The 21089-nt window shown below is 36.3% G+C and overlaps 1 pseudogene; it reads right to left on the reverse strand.

Annotated features, from left to right (window-relative positions):
- Positions 1-261: 261 nt before the first annotated feature.
- LOC132637718 (uncharacterized) lies at positions 262-20492 on the reverse strand (annotated as a pseudogene).
- Positions 20493-21089: the final 597 nt, after the last annotated feature.

Here is a 21089-nt window from a genome sequence, read left to right on the forward strand (position 1 = left end):
CCTTCGAAAGAATACCAAAAAGAAATCAAAGATATGAAGGAAGAAATTATCTTACTACCTTGAACTAGGAACTAGTTAGGTTGAAAGATAAATCCTAAAGTAATGCCACAAAGGTTCAAAAGAACTCTCAATATAATATATTCTTCAAAATCTGATCTACAATGAATGACAATCACCCCTTTATATAGTTGTAAAGAAGGAGCTAGTCAAAATAGAAATAAATGAGAATTATCTTCCCTAGAAGCATAGAAGACTTCCACACTTGGACCAAGGCAGTCAACATAGATTAAAACAACCTAGAAGACTACCCACACTTGGACCAATGCAAGTCAACATAGATTAAAACAACAATTAAATATTTATTCTAGAAAATAATATTTGGGCTAATTTTGGGCTGCTGGAAACTTCTTCTTTTGGGGCTGATTTGGGCCTCATTCCATCTCACTTTGGACTTTAATTTGGGCCTCCAAATAAGTGTAAGACTTGAGGAAAAAAATCTGAATTGGGCTGGAGCTCTTCTTCCATCACAAGACACTTTTGAATTGTTGATTGCAACCCATTAAGCTTGTCTTGCAATTTCCTCGTTTGAGATCTTGTCATGGGTCTTCTTGGAACTTCCAAATCTTCATCCACGTCCTTCAATAATTCTGAGCTACCATGGATGCTATCATTCCCCTCTTCTTGAGATGAATTCGTCCTCGAATTTAAACCTGCATCAAATAAGGAAAGATCAGAAACATTGAAAGTAGCACTAACTTGATACTCACTAGGAAGATCAAGTTTGTAAGCATTGTCTCCAATCTTTTCAAGGACTTCAAATGGACCATCTCCTCTTGGGTCTAGTTTGGATCTTCTTTTGGCAGGAAACCTTTCCTTCCTGAAATGCACCCATACTTGATCCCCGGGCTTAAAAATAACAGGTTTTCGCCCCTTATTTCTCCTTAAGGTAGTCTGCTCATTCTTCCGCTCAATTGCAAGCTTTGTTTGTTCATGAATCTTCTTCATCATTTCATCCTTCTTCCTACCATCAAGATTAACAATATTATCAGTAGGCAAAGGCAGTAAATCAAGGGGGGGTGAGGGGATTAATGCCATAAACAACTTCAAAAGGAGACTTACCTGTAGAAGAATGGACAGTTCTATTATAGGCAAACTCTACCATGGCCAAATGTTCTTCCCAAAATGTCAATTTTCCTTTTAGAACAGCCCTCAACATATTCCCTAAAGTCCTATTAACTACTTCTGTTTGCCCGTCAGTTTGCGGGTGATAAGACGTAGAAAATAGTAGTTTAGTTCCCAACTTTCCCCAAAGAACCCTCCAAAAGTGACTTAAAAACTTAGCATCCCTATCACTAATAATAGTTTTAGGTATACCATGTAATTTAACCACTTCTTTTACAAACAAATCAGCCACATGTGATGCATCATTAGTCTTCAAACATGGAATAAACCGAGCCATTTTTGAAAATCTATCTACCACTACAAATATACTGTCCTTACCATGCTTAGTTCTAGGCAAACCTAACACAAAATCCATGGAAATATCAAGCCAAGGAGAAGTGGGAACAGGTAAAGGAGTATAAAGACCATGTGGTAACACTTTCGATTTGGCTTGTTTACATTCAAGACATTAAGAGCACACTTTCTCAACATCCTTTCGCATGCCTGGCCAAAAGAAATGTTCAACAAGTATATCCAAAGTTTTGGGCACTCCTAAGTGTCCCATGAGTCCACCACAATGTGCTTCCCTAACAAACAATTCACGCAAAGAGAAATTAGGGATACACAATTTATTTTCCTTAAAAAGAAATCCATCTTGAAGATTAAACCGGTCATAAGGACCCAACTTACATTCTGCAAAAACCTTGCCAAAATCAGAATCATTAGCATAAAGGCCCTTGATTTGATCAAAACCCATCAGCTTAGAAGTAAGAGTAGAGACTAAGACATACCTTCTTGACAGTGCATCAGCAACCACATTCTCCTTTCCTTGCTTGTAAGCAATCACATATGGAAAAGTTTCAACAAATTCAACCCATTTTGCATGCCTACGATTAAGCTTACCTTGGCTCTTCAAATATCTCAAGGATTCATGATCAGTCTTAACCACAAACTCTCTAGGCCACAAATAATGCTGCCAAGTAGCTAAAGCCTTTACCAAAGCATAGAGCTCTTTGTCATAAGTTGAGTAGTTCAATGTAGCTCCATTCAACTTTTCACTAAAGTATGCAATAGGCTTGGACTCCTGCATTAAAACAGCACCAATTCCTTTTCCAGAAGCATCACATTCAACCTCAAAAGACTTAGAAAAATTAGGTAATTGCAAAAGAGGAGCAGAACATAATTTTTCTTTCAACAAGTTAAAAGCATCATCTTGGTCTTTCCCCCATGTAAAACCCTTATCTTTCTTGATAACTTCAGTTAGAGGAGCAGCAATGGTGCTAAAATCTCTAACAAATCTCCTATAAAAACTAGCAAGCCCATGAAAACTTCTAACCTCAGTTACACTCTTACGTTTAGGCCACTCTCTGATTGCATTGATTTTCTCTTCATCAACCTCAACTCCCTTAGAACTGACCACAAAACCCAAGAATACCACATGATCCACACAAAAGGAACACTTTTTGAGATTAGCAAACAATTGTTGTTTTCTAAGAACTTCAAAAACTTGTTTTAGGTGTTCTACATGCTCATCTAGAGTTTTAGAAAAGATCAAGATATCATCAAAATAAACCACCACAAACTTTCCATGAAAATCCTTAAAAACATGATTCATCAATCTCATGAACGTGCTGGGTGCATTAGTCAAGCCAAAAGGCATAACTAACCACTCATAAAGCCCATATTTGGTCTTAAAAGCAGTTTTCCATTCATCGCCAGGATTCATTCGAATCTGATGGTAACCACTTTTTAGATCAATTTTAGAAAAGATTTTGGACCCATGCAATTGATCCAACATGTCATCAAGACGAGGAATATGATGACGATACTTTACCGTAATCTTGTTGATAGCTCGACAATCCACGCACATCCTCCAAGATCCATCTTTTTTGGGCACCAATAGAACAGGAACTGAGCAAGGACTCAGGCTCTCTCGCACAAACCCCTTTTTAAGCAACTCTTCAACCTGCCTTTGCAACTCCTTTGTCTCTTCAGGATTACTCCTATAAGAAGGCCTATTTGGAATCTGTGCACCAGGCACAAAGTCAATTTGGTGTTCAATTCCACGCAAAGGTGGAAGACCTTTAGGAATATCTTCAGGAAAGATATCATCAAAGTCCTGCAAAAGAGAAAAAACACTACTTGGCAAAGAAAAAGTTAGTAGCTCAGAATTAATCAAGACTTCTTTGTAAGTAAGTAGTATTATGGGCAGTCCCTCTTTTCTTGCATTCAAACACTCTTTGGCTTTTATATAGAGACTCTTTTTTTTCTTTCCCTTAGCCTCTTTCCTCTCACCAAAACTTTCTTTTTTTCTATTCAAACCCTCTTTTACCTCTTTGCTTAAGTTGCTGCCCTCTTTCTCTCTCTCTCTCTTGGCCATCTTTCATTTCTTTTCCCTCAAGCTCACCTTTTTTCTGTCCCCTTTGTTTTCCCATTGATTCCCTCAATCTCTTTTGATCTTCAAACACCTGAGAAGGTGTTAAAGGTGCAAGAGTATACTTCTTGCCATTAAGCTCAAGTGAATATCTGTTCTTCCTTCCATCATGAAAAGTATTCCTATCGAACTGCCATGGACGACCAAGCAAGATATGACAAGCTTGCATAGGAATGACATCACAAAGAGTATCATCCTCATACCTGCTAACATTGAATGAAATCATGCATTGTTTGTTGACTTTCAGTTCACCACTATCATTCAACCATTGGAGTCTATAGGGCTTAGGGTGTTTCATGCATGCAAGCCCTGATGTATCTACCAAGTGTGAACTCACTACATTAGCACAACTACCACTGTCAATAATCATAGAACAAGTTCTCCCCCTTATCCCACACCTAGTATGGAATATATTTTCCCTTTGTTCTTCACTATTGACTCCCAAATTGATAGCCATAATCCTCCTAACTACTGCAACCAAACTATCATTAAAAGGAAGTTGTACATCATCTTCACTCACACCTCCCTCTTCTTCCTCATTCTCACTTTTTTTACTCTCATTTTCTCCATCAAGAATCTTCCTAGCTACCCCCAACAAAACCACTATTAGGCAACTCTACGTCATCTTCACTCGCACCTCCCTCTTCTTCCTCTACCTCACTTTTTTCACTCTCATACTCTCCATCTTCTTTCATGAGAATATTTCTTCTATTTGGACATTCATGCATCATATGCCCTCTTCCATGACATTTGTAACATTGAATAGAACTAGAAGGTTTTGGTGATTTAGGGATAAAAGGTTTACCTCCCTCTTTGTCATCTACTTTGGCCTTCCCTTTGCCTTCTTGAGGCCTAGAAGTCACATCTTGTTTCGGCCATGGCTTCTTTGAATTGGTGTTTGGCCGACTCCTCCACGAGCTAGCTTGCTGCTTTCTTTTAATTTGCTTTTCTAGTTTTACAGCCATATCCACTAACTCATCTAAAGTTAAATATTGTTGTATCTCTACTACATCAGCTATTTCTTTATTTAAACCATTAAGAAATCTATCCATAGTGGCCTCTTCATCTTCCATACAATTAGCTTGGATCATAGCCATATCCATAGCTTTGAAGTATTCATCAACAGTCATGGTTCCCTGCTCCAATCTTCGAAGACGCATTTGTAGGTCTCTTTGAAAGTGGGAAGGCACAAACCTCTTCTTCATGACTCTCTTCATCTCAGCCCAAGTAGCAATGGGTGGTTCTCAATCTTGTTGTCTATCCCTTGTAAGCTTTTTCCACCAAATAGAAGCATAGTCAGAAAATTCAACAACGGCAAGCTTTACCTTCTTAGCTTCAGAATAGTTGTGACAATAAAAAATGGCTTCAACTTTCCGCTCCCAATCAAGGTACAAGTCTGGATCTCTTGTCCCCTTGAAAGTTGGCATCTTCATCTTTATGCTATTAATGTTATCATCTTCCACATGTCTTACCCCATTTTAAACGGGTTAAATTTAGAGTACAACATATTGGAGATTCCTACTTTTTGCTTATTTTTAAGGAGTCGCCACCTAATTAATTTAACGGTGAATTAGGACACCTAATTTATTAACTAAGGTAAAGCTAGCTAAACCTCGTTAATAGTCTGCTTAATCAGTGTGATTCTAGGTAAGGGTTCTATATTATCCTAAAGGGAAGGGGTTAGGCATCCTTTAGAATCCGTTAACTACGGTTATCCGGCCAAACTTAGGTTAATCAATTAGGGATAACTAATGTGAGTTCCCTTTATCCCTTTTATTATCTTTTATTAACTATGCTTAGTTAAAACAATGCGCAACTAAATCAAACTTGCAATACTTAAATTTATATATATATTTTTCATATCCACGGTATATCAAATCTCTAAGGTAATAAATGAACAAAGAGTAATTCTCTAGCTCAACACACGTGTTCTTACTATTGAAAATCAATGATTCTAGCAAAGGTAAATATTATGAATAATTTTAAGATAAATATTATAGATAATGTAAATAATTTTAGGATAAATATTATAGAAAAAAAGGGAAGTCCAGGGAATAAACTGTTAGTTTCCTTTGGATTAACTACCCTTAATACTAGAACTAACCCACTAAATTCACTAAGGTTCGTCTAATTTAAGAAAACAAAATAAAATAAAGGGTTAGTCATATAATACAAATTAACTGCACAAAAAATAAAATAGAGGCATAAATAAAATCGAATGGGCTCAGCCCATCTTTTTTTTTAGGGCACTGCTGCGGATCTGCCCGTTATTGGGCTTCGGCCGGGTCATTTTTTAGACTGCTGCGGCTGTGCTTGGCTATTGGGATTTGGCCCAGAACGTTTGTGCTTCTTATTTTGGCTGCGGACAGGGGTGGGACACGAGAGGAGTCATGTTTCGTTGGGCCTTGGCCCAACATCGAATGCGAAAGAAGAACGAGTCTCGTATGCGGTGGTCATGCATAAAGCGAAAGAAAATGATTAGTATATAATAAAAGACTAAGGCTCAAATAAAGAAACTAAGTATACAACTTGAATTAACACATAACACAATAAAAGGACACTTAGAGAAAATGTTCAAGCCCAAATAAGATAACAATAAAGAAACAACTGCAGCCCATGCGATCTATTTCATCTCATTGAATAAACTTAGGCCCTGCTGATTACTGTAATTTGCAGGATAATAGAATATATACTTCCTTCATTCATATTAACGCATTACAAGGACAGAGAAATCCTTTGTTTGATATATTTGCAAATCCAAGATATTCTTTCTGGTCTTCAATAAATATGCAACAGATTCAGCAAGTAATATTGTGGCGACAAATAATGTACAACCACAGAAATGGTCTTTTATGGGGAATAAAGGTCATCTACTTTACATCACAATCTATTGGTACAGGTTCAAATATACAAGAAATTTAAAACACCTAACAATTCCCACAACCATAATAGCAGCTATTGACTTTGAATACTGAAAACCAATCTATCCTCAATAGTTGGGCTATTTCCAGAGTTCAGCACCAAGTTACATCTTCATTTTGTAACAACTTAGCACCAAGTTACATCTTCACTTTGTAACAACTTAATAATCTCAGAACACGAATGAACAATGTCATACATTATTTATACCACAGACAGAAGAAACTTGACATTCAAAGTATATTAATCTCAAATCCATGGAGAACAAATTTCACGAATCAGAGATCTTCAAATACTATTTACAATTACTTCAATTTGATAGATTTTCAATTTTTCATATTAGTGAGACAAATTCAACACTTAACAAAGGTTATGGACTTCGGAAATCCAGAACAAATCAGACTAGCATTGGTGCAACATGCTACACGAACATAAAACTTCATGTATAATCCAAGGATTCCAAACAGAGGGAGGAACATAGCTGAACTGGTGAACTAATGATCTCTTCCTTACCAATCATTCGATAAACTTTTCACACACAAATGTAATCAGCAATTAAACTTGACAATTGCTAACCCTTAATAAATTAAACAGACTGATATGATGCCCTTAAATAAGTTATGAAATCAGACCATTTGAAATTACATTTTTTAAAAGATGAATGGACCTTTCATACAAATCAAGATCGACAGTCACTTAAAGAGGACTGAACTAGAAATATGCTTTTAGAAATTTTATGGGATTTGGGAGTGGGATTACCAATTAGAATACTTTCCACATTTTCTCATTTCAGTAATCTTAAGCCGTGCACATGTCAAAACCATTTGGGAATTTCAATGGAGAACTCAGATTTCAACTAGAAAAGTCTTGAGAGAATAAAAGAAAACCAATTTATCCAAATTCAAACTTAGACAGAAAACTGAACTGCTTCATGTTTGAGAAAAGACTTATTATTTGGGAAAGAAAACAATAAAGGAACTAACTTGGACAATCATCTTCCTTAAGCAGTGCACCAAATTTAAACAAAAGGATTCTGTTTCACCAATTTATATAGTTATAGCTACATATTATCCAGCTTCCAGGATGTTTAAGAATTATTGAAGCCTAAGACAACACATAATCACCTTGACCCAACTTAGTCAGATTCTAATTCAGGCTAACAAAGTGATTCTGGACAACATACAGTTGTATGCAAACACAAGGCTACAACAATAATAGCCTATTCCCTTTTTACTTGAACTATCATGGAGCTGTCTCCATTTTCTTTAGCAACATAAAATCCAACCTATATGAGTTATCAATTATGTGCATACTTAGTATTAAACCTCGAACCTACAGCAATAGTCATTACTAATGGATTAAAATATACATGGAGTCTAATAGGGGATGTATTACTACTCACACCACGTTCTCAACATAATAGGGATTGAATCATTAAGCACCTAATAGAGAGGCATAGCTAAACATGATTTAAACTAAGAACATGCTAAACAGAAGCTGAAGTAGGCATAACATCGGTCGAACGGATTACTCAACATACTTAATCGCGGCTAAACAGGACCCCAGCTAACAAATAAGCAGGAATTAAATATTCTTAAACATGATTAAACTTTACAAATGATAAAGATACCACTAAAACCCGACTGATTTTTAACGTATACAATCCTGGTTTAAACTAACAAACAACATAATTATCCTAATCAAGCTTATTACTAACACAGGACTAACTCATAGCATGAACGGTATGAACAATAATTTAAACAGACAGAAACAGCTAAGGGAAGGAGTTTACCTTCTTCGGGTGCAGCGAAGTGAGGCGAAGGTTTCGATATAACCTCGAACACTGCGAATCCCGAATTTGTATACCCTTGATTGAATCCAAACGGATGCCAAGGGCAAAACAGAACAAAAATGGTGTGGATTTCGACTCGATATCAAACAATACTGCTAAAGGAACTAATATTGTCTATGGGGGAATTTCTGCAATTTCTCCGAATTCCCACCCCCTAAACGACTTCAAGACAGGATTATTTATAGGGGATTTTTAGGGTTTGCTTGTGAAGAAGAGAGAGAGGAGCGTGGGGGACAGAGGGAAAGTGGGGGACAGAGGCGTGAGAGAGACAGGCGTGGGGGACAAACGGAAGTGGGGGGAGCGGCGTGGTGGAGAGAAGAGAGAGAAATGAGCGGTGAAGAAAGAGAAAGGGGGGGGGGGGGGGGGGGGGAGGCGGCGTGGCTGAGGAAAAACGAAGGGGCTGGGTATTGGTTTAAAATAATGGGCTGGTGGTTTGAAGACGTGGGCTGGGAATAAAATGTGGACTGGTCTGAAAATTGGGTTGGAGTGAATTAAAATGGGTAGTGGCCTATGAAAATTGTTTTGGATTAATCCGAAAATATTGTGGGTGAATTGGGCTCGTATTTGAACTAATAACTGTAATAGAATAATGAAACACCGATATTGATAAGAGGCCAATAATTATAGAAAAAAATATAAATATATTTTTTTTAATTTTCCAAAAATATTAGAAGCGTAAATAGGTATTTCGGAGGAGAGGCGGGACAAAATTGGGTGTCAACAACTTGTCCCTCTTTGCCCGGTAATGATGAAAACAATTTTCGGGCAAAGACGTTGACTCAGTAGCCTATTTTGTCCCGGCTAAAGGAAATTTGAGAGGATTATGATCGAACTCCGGTCTCCGAGTTGCCTACATATCTCGAGCTGCATGAGAATCAGGCCGTGTGTAGTTCTGGGATAACTACGACACCTTATGACTAACGAATTCCGATTGGCGCGAATCTTTGCAAAAATTGTCCCAGTGTCGAATTATGATGACACTGGGTATTATGATAGAACTCGAGAATTCTGAAAAATTGAGTGTGCTGGAATGCAAGCGGAATATTTGGGGTTGGAGACAAGTGTTCGAGGTAGATCCTTGACCCTTGTCGGGAAGTCTGATTATCCTTCCCAACCAAATTTCCCCAGTTCGCTGCCGAAGAAATAGTTCCACGAGTTGATGTGTGATGCCAACTTTAATATTGTCAAAAGCCACAAGCTAAAAAAAATTGTTAGCAATAAAGAAATATATGTGTAAATAAGATAGGGTTGGAGAAGTTTACACTTGTAACCCCTGTTTCGAAAGTTGAATCCACAACATACTTTGGAGAGGAATTAAATTTATGGCTTCCACTTGAAGAAGAATTAAGTCGACATTGATATCCACTTTAACGAAAGCTAAATCCACATCCACGTTTATTTTCAAGGAAAGCTAAAAGCATGATGACGCCCACTTATGAGGAAGTCTAATTTATGACCATATTCAAGCCCATATGTACAAAATTCACTGTGCGTAAATATTAATCCACGTCCTCATTCACGGAATCCATGCCCACATCATAAAACTCATGATGTAGAAAAAATGAATTCATGTCCACGTCCAAAGATCCACTATGCCCAATATAAATCCACATCCCCGTCCATATTCCACGGTACAAAAATATAAATCCACATCCACTTCCACAAACTTTAAGTGCAAAAAGATAATTCTACTTCCACATCCACATCCACGAGATCTATAATGAAAAAATAAATCCACGTCCACGGAATTCACTGTGCTGGAATTTAAATCCATGTTTATGCCCAAAATCAACAATGCAAAACATAAATCCACGTCCACTTCCACGAACTTTATAATGTAGAAATATAAATCTATGTCCACATCCGCATTCCACGGTACAAAAATATAAATCCACATCCACTTCCACAGACTTTAAGGGCGAAAAAAAAATTCACTTCCACGTCCGCATTCCACGGTACAAAAATATAAATCCACACCCACTTCCACGGTACAAAAATATAAATCCACATCCACTTCCACGGTACAAAATATAAATCCACATCCACTTCCACGGTACAAAAATATAAATCCTCATCCACTTCCACGGTACAAAATATAAATCCACATCCACTTCAACGGTACAAAATATAAATCCACATCCACTTCCACGGTGCAAAAATATAAATCCACATCCACTTCCACGGTGCAAAAATAAAAATCCACATCCACTTCCACAAAATTTGTAATGCAAGAAAGATAAATCCACGTCCACGTCCCAATGTTCATAATGCAAAAAGATAAATTCACGTCCACGTCCACAATATCCATAATGCAGAAAATAAATCCACTTCCACTTCCACAAATTTTATAATGTCAAAATATAAATCCACTTCCACGTCCACATCCACGAAGTCATTCGTGCGAAAAATGATAAATCCACGTCTACTTTCACAAAATTTATAATGCAAGAAAGATAAATCCAAGTCCACGATGTTTATAATGTAAAAACATAAATCCACTTCCACGTCCACAATATCCACAATGCAGAAAATAAATCCACGTCCATTTCCACAAAATTTTATAATGTAAGAAATATAAATCCACTGCCACGTCCACATCCACGGTAAAAATATAAATCCACATCCACTTCTACAAATTTTATAATGTAGAATTTCATGTCCATGTCCACAAGATTCATAGCATAGAAATTTAAATCCACGTCCACTTTCACAAATTGTATAATGCGAGAAAGATAAATCCATGTCACGTCCACAATCTCATAATGCAGAAAGATATATGATTTGTAATGTAGAAATGTATATCCACGTTTATACCCACGTCCACAAAACCATTCGTGGAGAGATATAATTCCACATCCATGTCCCGTTGTGACGGAAGTTAAATCTACAATTGTCCCCACGATTTAACATATGATGCAAGATTTCGATCCCGTCATCTCATTAAATACCACATTCTAAAAAGAACTTGTTAGCGACTTGAAATAAATAAATATGTATGAAATGATGATAAAGTCGAGGAATTTAAATCGATAACGGGTGACAATGTCCGTATCCACTTTGAAAAAGGTTAACTCCACGATCACGTGCCCTTGGTCCCTCGAGAAAATGCCACGAACTAAAACAACTGTTAGTAGTAAGAATATGTAAATAGCTGGGTTTGAAAGAATTACACTCACAGCCTAATTCTGGAACCGCTCACAATCTTAAGAATATGTAAATAGCTGGGTTTGAAAGAATTACGCTCACAGCCCTTGGTTGAGAAGATAAATTCATGTCCACTGTTGCAATCAAAATTCCATAAGGAGTGGATAAATTCACGTCCACTGTTGCCCTTTTTTTTTTCCAAGAAATTCCCAAGATTATCAAGAACGGAATCTTGATAGAACCGCTCTGATACCACTTGATAACAACGAGGTTAGGGAGATCCCAAATTTATAATTAAAATATAAGAAGTGCGGAAGCAAATATAGAAAAGAGTCTAAAAACTAGAAAATAAAAGATATGGGAAATTCGAAGGAACAATCCACGAATTTCCAAGAACGTTAGTTCTAAAGTCTTGACAAGATCCAAGTAACAACGTATAGATTTATAGGAAGAAATCTAACGTCTTTACTTGAGATAACAAATCAAAAACAGTAGATTAGGATCCTGACCGCTTTGTGAGTAACTTAAGACAACAATTAGTATTTAGAACTAACCGCCTTCGAAAGAATACCAAAAAGAAATCAAAGATATGAAGGAAGAAATTATCTTACTACCTTGAACTAGGAACTAGTTAGGTTGAAAGATAAATCCTAAAGTAATGCCACAAAGGTTCAAAAGAACTCTCAATATAATATATTCTTCAAAATCTGATCTACAATGAATGACAATCACCCCTTTATATAGTTGTAAAGAAGGAGCTAGTCAAAATAGAAATAAATGAGAATTATCTTCCCTAGAAGCATAGAAGACTTCCACACTTGGACCAAGGCAGTCAACATAGATTAAAACAACCTAGAAGACTACCCACACTTGGACCAATGCAAGTCAACATAGATTAAAACAACAATTAAATATTTATTCTAGAAAATAATATTTGGGCTAATTTTGGGCTGCTGGAAACTTCTTCTTTTGGGGCTGATTTGGGCCTCATTCCATCTCACTTTGGACTTTAATTTGGGCCTCCAAATAAGTGTAAGACTTGAGGAAAAAATCTGAATTGGGCTGGAGCTCTTCTTCCATCACAAGACATTTTTGAATTGTTAATTGCAACCCATTAAGCTTGTCTTGCAATTTCCTCGTTTGAGATCTTGTCATGGGTCTTCTTGGAACTTCCAAATCTTCATCCACGTCCTTCAATAATTCTGAGCTACCATGGATGCTATCAACTAATGTTACCCTTCTACTCGAGTCTAGGTGCCCCGGGCATGGCTAGTGTAACAGTCTTAGAATGGAAATCTAGTATAGCATAATGCGGGAACAACCAACTCATACCCAATATAACATTGAAATCTACCATGTCTAAGATCATCAAATCCGCCCAAGTACTATACCCCATGAAAGTAATCGCACCCGAAGGGTAGACGCTATCCACTACCACAGAGTCCCCAACAGGAGTAGATACATAAATAGGGGCATCCAGGGTATCACACATCATATCCAGACCCACAGCAAAATAGGTAGATACATAAGAAAAAGTAGAGCCCGGATCAAACAAAACAAAAGCCATCCGGTCCTAAATTGAGATAGTTCCTGTGATAACTGCATCGGGGGCCTCAGCCTCGGGTCTACCTGGAAAAGCATATAAATGATTGCGCCCTCCCGTCACCTGTGAACCACCGAGATTACTATTACAAGTCTGAGCCCCGCCCCTGCCGGGCTGCTGTCCGCCTCTACCTGCCTGACGACCACCTCGGTTGGTGCAAATGGAGCTGTCTTTGTATCATAATCTGCACTCAAAAGAATGCAACAAGGTAGTATCAGTACAAACACTATATACCGGTAGATATCATAGGCCGACTAAGATTAGCATCATGCATATTTCATAAAATTAATAGAATAAACAAGCCAGTCAACTGACATGAATATTAATAAACCACAGCAAGTCAACCAAGTATAATCACAATCAAATCACTAAGAATGTCAAGAATCACAATCACGTAAGCCACAACGGAAATAAGTTTACCAAAATGACCACACTTACTGTACACATATGCTAACTGATGTCATTGCTCAGTAGTCATGACCTGCAGAGGACCCATGTTGTCCATGTACCACTTTTCCGGAATACTCCTTGGACCCGAGCACAAACCTCTGCTCCGGAACGAACCTCGAATGCTGGACATATCAACGTACCTCTCGTTTCTGGAACTAACCTCGAACCATGAGCCCATAATCTAGGTCACATATGTTCCTTTCCATACCTCTTTACAGAACAGTGTTTCTTACCTTCTCAATATCAATACTCAAATCATCATTCCATGTCACATTACCGTCAAGAAGATCATATTAGCTTCTCGTCACAATACATCCACTGCAGAATCAACACACAGGAATAGTGGCACGAAGCCTACACAATCACTCAATCATAATCACAAAGGAGTTTAGCCACACAATATCATGCATGAAAACTAGACATGCTTTCTCCTAAAGAATTCACAAACATACAATCAACTAACAAAAGTCTAACTCAAGTAGACCGTAACCTACCTCAATGTAGAGCTGGGACAATGCAAGTCACTCCGCTACAGCCTTTCCTTTCCTTAAAGCCTCAGAACGCTCAAAGTCTAGAAATAGAAGGCTCAATGAATCACAATTACTCAAATCACAAGTACCCATGCAAGAACACCCTTCCCTTTACCCCACTCCAAGGAGTGGATGATTTACTAGGTGTTAAGAAACCTATCAAGGGTCCTAGCAATCATTAATCATCAATTCATAATCATATCCTATCAACATTTCCACTACAAGCAGTTTATGTGGTCAAGACACCATTTTTATAGAACCCTACATCTCAATTCACTTAGTCTATGTCTCTAAGTATTCAATTCATGATTAGGAGAACTAACCCAAGCATTTAGATGACAACTAAGTGATAATAACCATAACCCATCAAGTTTAGAAGGTTTATTAATATTCTAGGGTTCCTATTTCAATTTTACCATTAAAGACCCACTAAGGGGATAAAAATCTTGAGGGAGAAATGAATGATAGAATGGAATAGATGGAACTTACCTCTCAAGTGTTTCTTGACCTAGCTTGGAATTTCACCCTAGGTGCTTTTTGGGAAGTGTGTTGGTGTTTTGTGAATAGAGAATATGAGACTAAGTATATTAAAATCGGGCTACTGTTTCCATTGACCGCTACAGCGATCACTACGCCGCTGCAGTGGTCCCATTTGACCGCTATAGCGGTGCCGCCATAGATGTCCACAACCCACCATAGCGGCCACCCAGGACATGGATTGCCGCTGGCAGCGGTCAAGCCGCCGCAGCGGTTCATTTTGGGCAGTGAGCTCGACTTTTTTCTCTTATCATCTAACATTTCATCCGAGGCCTCAAAAACACAAAACAAACATGTACATAAACATAAAGTCTCCCTAAGAATCCACCCGTGGCCTCAGAGTTCCCAACAGAGTTCTAATTTTCTACGTCACCCCCGACGGACTCAAGGAAATCAAGTAACAACCACAAACAAGTCAAGTTTCAGCTCATAAGCTCACACAATTGAGTTTCTACTGGTTTTTTCTTCCCTTGGAAAGGTTATATTTGGTGGGGTGATCCTACATTTCCCATAATGACTGGAAGGGTCGTTACACAGTCATGGTATAAATAGATGTCGTATGGCCCTGTCGGCCTATCCTTTGTCGTATAAGGATCTAAAATAGCCTTGTCGACTAGTACAGTCTTGCTCAGTATGATTATATATGTATGTCTTTTGGGCTCGCTCCCTTTCAGTATCTTTCTCTTATGATCTAGCAGGTTTCCATCAGACGACCCTAGTGGTCCATCCTTGTTTATGATTATGATATGAGAGCACGATTAGCAGTGCTCGGCAAGTAGGGCGCAGGTGCCCGTCATGGCCCTCCGATTTGGATCGTGACATAAAACTGCCAAGAGTAGTGCGTAAAATGGAAAAAGGGACACATTTGCGTTAGACATGATGTTGTCAAGCAACTGTTGAAGCTTGGAATTTGTAAGGTTTGAGAGAAATTTGACGGATCTTTTAACCAAAAATTTGGCAAAAATAATAATCCTTGAAACGTCGAGAGGGGTAGGTTAAAGCCCATGGATTGAGGTAATATGATGGATACCTGTTTGTGATCAAACAAATTCAGATAGGCTGTCAATATACACTAAATTTCCTATCCCTATGGAGTGTTGTAGTGTTTTGTAAGGTTGAGTTTTACTCTAAATCCATAGCCCGTTATGGTGGTGCTTTTGAGACGGACTTGATGGATTGGTGCTTTTGAGAGGCACTTGATGGATTTACTTGAGTTTTACTCTTAATGTTCCCATAACCCTTTGTGGTAATGCTATTGAGAAGTATGAATAGATTCACTGCTTGATATGAGAAAGGTTGAGCTTATTTTTTCTCTTAATGATTCCATAGCCTTATGGTAGTCTATGTTGAAGATTGACTTGATGGAATCACCTACGTAACTGTAAATGTTTGCCGCCCTTTATGAAAAACTTGGGTTGTTCATGAGACTCGAGGTCTAGTGCATGGCCACAAAAGCATTGTGTTAGTATCGCGGAGTTTTCATAAAATTAAGGATATAATATGTGTTGTGGGGGTCTCAACTTATATCCATTCAGTTCAAGAGTACTTCATTTTGTGGATATTAGTCTCATTTCACTACGTGTTAATTCAAATCGAAAGATATTAACACTTAAGCACATGTTCCTTCCTTATGCCCAGAAATTATTCTTAGGAGCCGTTTGGACATGATTTCATCTCATGAGATGAAATCATGTTTGGACATGCAATTTGGATTTCTTAAGTTGCAGTTTTTTTTTATAAACATAAAAACCCCACAAGTTGTGAAAACCGGTCAAATTTTTTCCAATTCTTATACAATCTTACCAAATGAGTAAATCATAGTTCATAATAAAATTAATACGCTACTAAAAGGCTTTTCTAAAAAATACAACATCAATTGATCAAGCTTTAGTTCAATAAAAAGGAAAATTTAATATGAATAATAATGTAATTACTCTTTAATATAATCCTCCCACATGGTACGAACAATATATCTACCAACTTATTATTGGTAAACATGATTGTTAAATATATCTACCAACTTATGGGTCTTTTTTACAAAATATAAATGTATGGGTCAAATTTTACATTTATACTTTTTGAAATCATAATTTCAAATCCCAAATCATGCCTTTTTGGATAATTTGGGATTTCATGAGATGAAACCAAAGATGAAATCGCATGTCCAAACGCCTACTTATTTTTTACTATTGCATTGATGGGGAATTGTTGGAATTATTTATATGCATTGTAGAATGCCTACATTGTTAATGCAATGGTTACTATAAAAAATGTCTTGATTCATTCTCTTGACATTAAGTATGGCTTTATTTTATATAATGAGTCATTATTTCATATTTGTAAGTTGTAACCGACTCTTCAATTTTCCTTTAATTGTTGAGTGAATTTGCTGATATGAATTCTGTTTAGTGGCCAAGTTAATGGCTCTTTAAGTCCTCTTTGACCACCATTGTAACTCTTGATTTCCTTCACCTATATAAGCATACATCCTTTCTTTTGATGGAGAGATATCAGATACTATAATTTCCTTTCTCTCAAATATTAGTTTTTCATGAGTTTCTGGGCAATTGTATTTGTGCAACTCTAAACTTCCAATCAGTAATGTTTGGGAGTGTTGTGGAACCTTGGGGAGTAACCGGCCTTTAACGATTTGCACTGAAGTGGGGCTGAAATCGCTTTCAAAGTAGTGGCTTGCCACGACGCACCAATAATTCAATAAATTGATTCTATCCTTTTATTCATTCTACTGATTAATATTGTTAATATTTCCAACATTGATGAAAGGTTAATTTGTAGGCTGAAATCTCACTTTTAGATTCTAGCTGACATGAAGTGATGAACTAAGATTGAGAAATTGATGAGGTAGTAATTACTGTTTACAAGTTTACAAAAAAACTCATATTTGGGTCTTAATAGAAGAAGAAAATGAAAAGAAAATATATCAGGTCGGATTAAACGAGTGATTTTTTTAAAGAAATCGGGTATTTAAAATTAGGGGTGAATCATTTGATTCTGAGCTTGACATGTGTCTCTCCATTAGAATTAAGGACAAATTTGTGCCAAAGTATAACGGAAGGGTATATTTGGACCACAAGTATAACAGCAAGTAGGGGTGTTCATAAGTCGGTTTGGATCGGTTTCTGGTCAAAACCAAAACCAAACCAAACCAAACCAAATATATACACTTATTGGTTTGGTTGTTCTGTTTTTGTTCGGCTATTTGATTTTTAACAATACATAAATATATGTTTTCCTTCTTTTTTCTACTTTTATTTCTTCACATTAAAAAAAAAATAAAGAGATAAAATATTTATTTGGTAAATGTAACATCGTTTTGTTAAAATATACTCTGAACAAGTCAAAGATATTTAACTATATAGTGTCTTATGATATATTATATGTAAGTTAGAATACTCAAAAACTAAAGATTATTGAAACTTTATTTTCCTATGGCACAAGTAGGGGTGTTCATGGTTCGGTTTGGGTCGGTTATTGATTAAAACCATAACCAAACCAATTTAGTCGGTTTTAAATGTCTAAAACCATAACCAAACCAAATAATATAATAACCACCAGTTTGGTTATTGTCGGTTTGGTTCAACTTTTCGGTTTATGACTAGCAGCCATGAGACTTATCAGTAAAACATTAAAAAGTTGAAAAAGCCATGTCTTTTTTTTTTGTTCAAACGATAACTTTCATTTATAGTTTAAGGCGGAACATACATCATAGAAACATTTTCACTATTAGTGATAGTGTAGTACTCAAGTTATCCAAAGTTGCTAAATTATTACATATAGAGTTAAAAACTAACTCAGTAGTAGCTGCACCATTTTTGTCATCTTAATACACATACCTGGAAATAAAGTAGAGGATAGGAGCTTTTAGTTGTTGTTACAAACTTACATATTAATTAAACACAAAGACTACCTAAAATTAAAATGAAAATATATGAAATAAAAAAACTTTGTGTAATGATCCCAAACTTTGGGTCAGTACTTGCATTTTGCCCTCACTTCTCCCATTTTATTAAAAAAACTTTGTGTAATGATCCCAAACTTCAGATGTTTTTCTATCATTATCCTCAAGGCTAGGATCTCGACTACAAGGAGTTGTTCTTTTCTGCTTTTTAGGAGGATACCCACGGAAGAAGTATTAGGGCATTACCATGTGCTTGAGTTGCAGTAAATGTTGATGTTACTAAAGTATCTTCTATAGGAACCTCCCAATCTACAACCTCTGTCCTTTTCATATGAAAAATATTAGGAGTTTAGGACCCATTCAGACAAGAAAAAAGAAAGGTATAAATTCGAAAAAAAAAAAAAACAACCTAAAATCAAATGGCTGACAAAGAAAGGTTAAAAATTTAAGTTAAAGACATTAGACTCTAACGTGAACTTCTGTTAGTAGGTTTACACTTAACACTTAAAAGACTTAAAAGACTTAAACACATGGGCTTGGACATATGCTTAAAAACATGGGCCTTAAACAATCATGTGAAATAAGTAGACCAAAAATCAAATTAGTGATTAAAAGGTATAAATATTTATAATTATTTATGAAAAACTAATATTATACATATAAATAATTATAAAATTTATGTATGTAATTTATCGGTTTGGTTTGGTTATTTATTCGATTATTTTTTAATAGAACCATAACCAAACCAAATATTATCCGTTTTTAAAATTTAAAACCAAATCAAACCAAATGTCGATTTTTTTTATTCAGTTTGGTTAAATTTTCGATTTAGTTTTGGTTTTAACCAAAACCGTGAACAGCCCTAGGCACAAGAAAGATTGGTAAATCCTAATGAAAGGAAAAAATGTGATTAAACTTTGTGAATTTCATGTTAATTTCGATTTTTAATATATTATTTAGATATATAATTATAAAAGTTATGTATATAATTGGTCGATTCGATTGGATTTTTTCTTCGATTTTATTTTAATAAAATCAAAATCAAACCAAATATTATCGGTTTTTAAAAATTTAAAATCAAATCCAAAAAAATGTCAGTTTATTTAATCGGTTTGGTTCGGATTTCAGTTTGAATCGGTTTTTAACCAAACCATGAACACTCCTATCGACAGGTGTATATTTGGACCGAAAGTATAACAGAGATATGTTTCACCCCTTTCTTCATGGGTACATTTGAACCTTTTCCGTTCTTTATTCGGTTTTTGATTCGCATATATGAAAATGAGACATCTCGTCTAACAGGAAGACAAACAAATACTACATTTTTAGTAAACATAACGTCGCTTCTACTAACAACGTTAGCAAGGATGACATTTTCAATAAGAAAATCCCACTTTACAAAAATAATATTTTCAATTAGGAGAACCCGCCTTTTCTAACAAAAAAAAATGATAATTTGATCTAATCCCAAAGTTTCTAGAGAGACGAAAGATTTACGCACTTGACAAACAAAAACACCCCAGCATACAACCTACGGTATCTTCATATACGCTTGTGCCCTTGCATATATGTTACCCCTATATATATAAAACGGAAAAGGGCCAAATATATCGCTGTATTATTAGGAAAGAGACAAATATACTCTTCGTTATATTTTGAGTCCAAATATACCCTTCCCGTTATACTTTAGGTCCAAATATACCCTCTTGTTATACTTTGATTCAAATATACCCTTTCTCCGTTAAAGTTGTATAAGTTGGACACAAAATCTAACGTGACATTGACAACTCGGTAAGATGAACACCACGTGACATGCCACCTCACCGCCCAACCCATTTACCCCTCTCTTCACCTTCTTCACCCACCACTACCATCTCCTCTCCATTTACAACCACTCCCGCTATTAGCACCACCATCTCCACCTTCACTCTCTCGGCCTGCATCAACCCTATTTTAAAATATTGTAAAATTTAACTGTAAAGATTGAATTTTTTGGGATTTTTATGAGTTGGGTTTCCTTTGAAATGTTGGAAAAACAACAAATACAAAAGTTTTTTTTTTTTTTTTGGAAATAAAATCAAGAATTGAATGTTAAAAGCTAGGATTTTGTGAAATTAACCGTAAAGAATGAGATTTTTAGGCTTTTTATGAGATGGTTTGCTTTGAAATGTTGAAAAAACAATACAAACAAAAGGTTTTTTTTTTTTTTTTTGGAAATAAATCAAGAATTGTTTGTTGAAAGCTAGGGTTTTTCTGAAAATCAACCAAAATTTACCTGTCAAGAATGATACTTAGAATGTCTTATTTGCTTGCAGGTTTTAAAAATGAGCATGTGGAATTATGGGACTGATGTAATGGATGCTTTGATGGAATTAGTTATATCCTTGGTATGTGGCTCTAGTGCTACTATCTTCAATGTTTTGGTCTAATAGTCTCTATGATGATGACTCTTCCCCTATGCTGTAGGCTACATCCAGTGGGCAGTATGTCGATTTGTGCTTGGAAATGCTTGTGAGCAATTTTATGAGCAGAGGGAGAAA

Source organism: Lycium barbarum, chromosome 4 (genome assembly GCF_019175385.1).
Source record: "Lycium barbarum isolate Lr01 chromosome 4, ASM1917538v2, whole genome shotgun sequence".
Lineage (NCBI taxonomy): Eukaryota > Viridiplantae > Streptophyta > Magnoliopsida > Solanales > Solanaceae > Lycium > Lycium barbarum.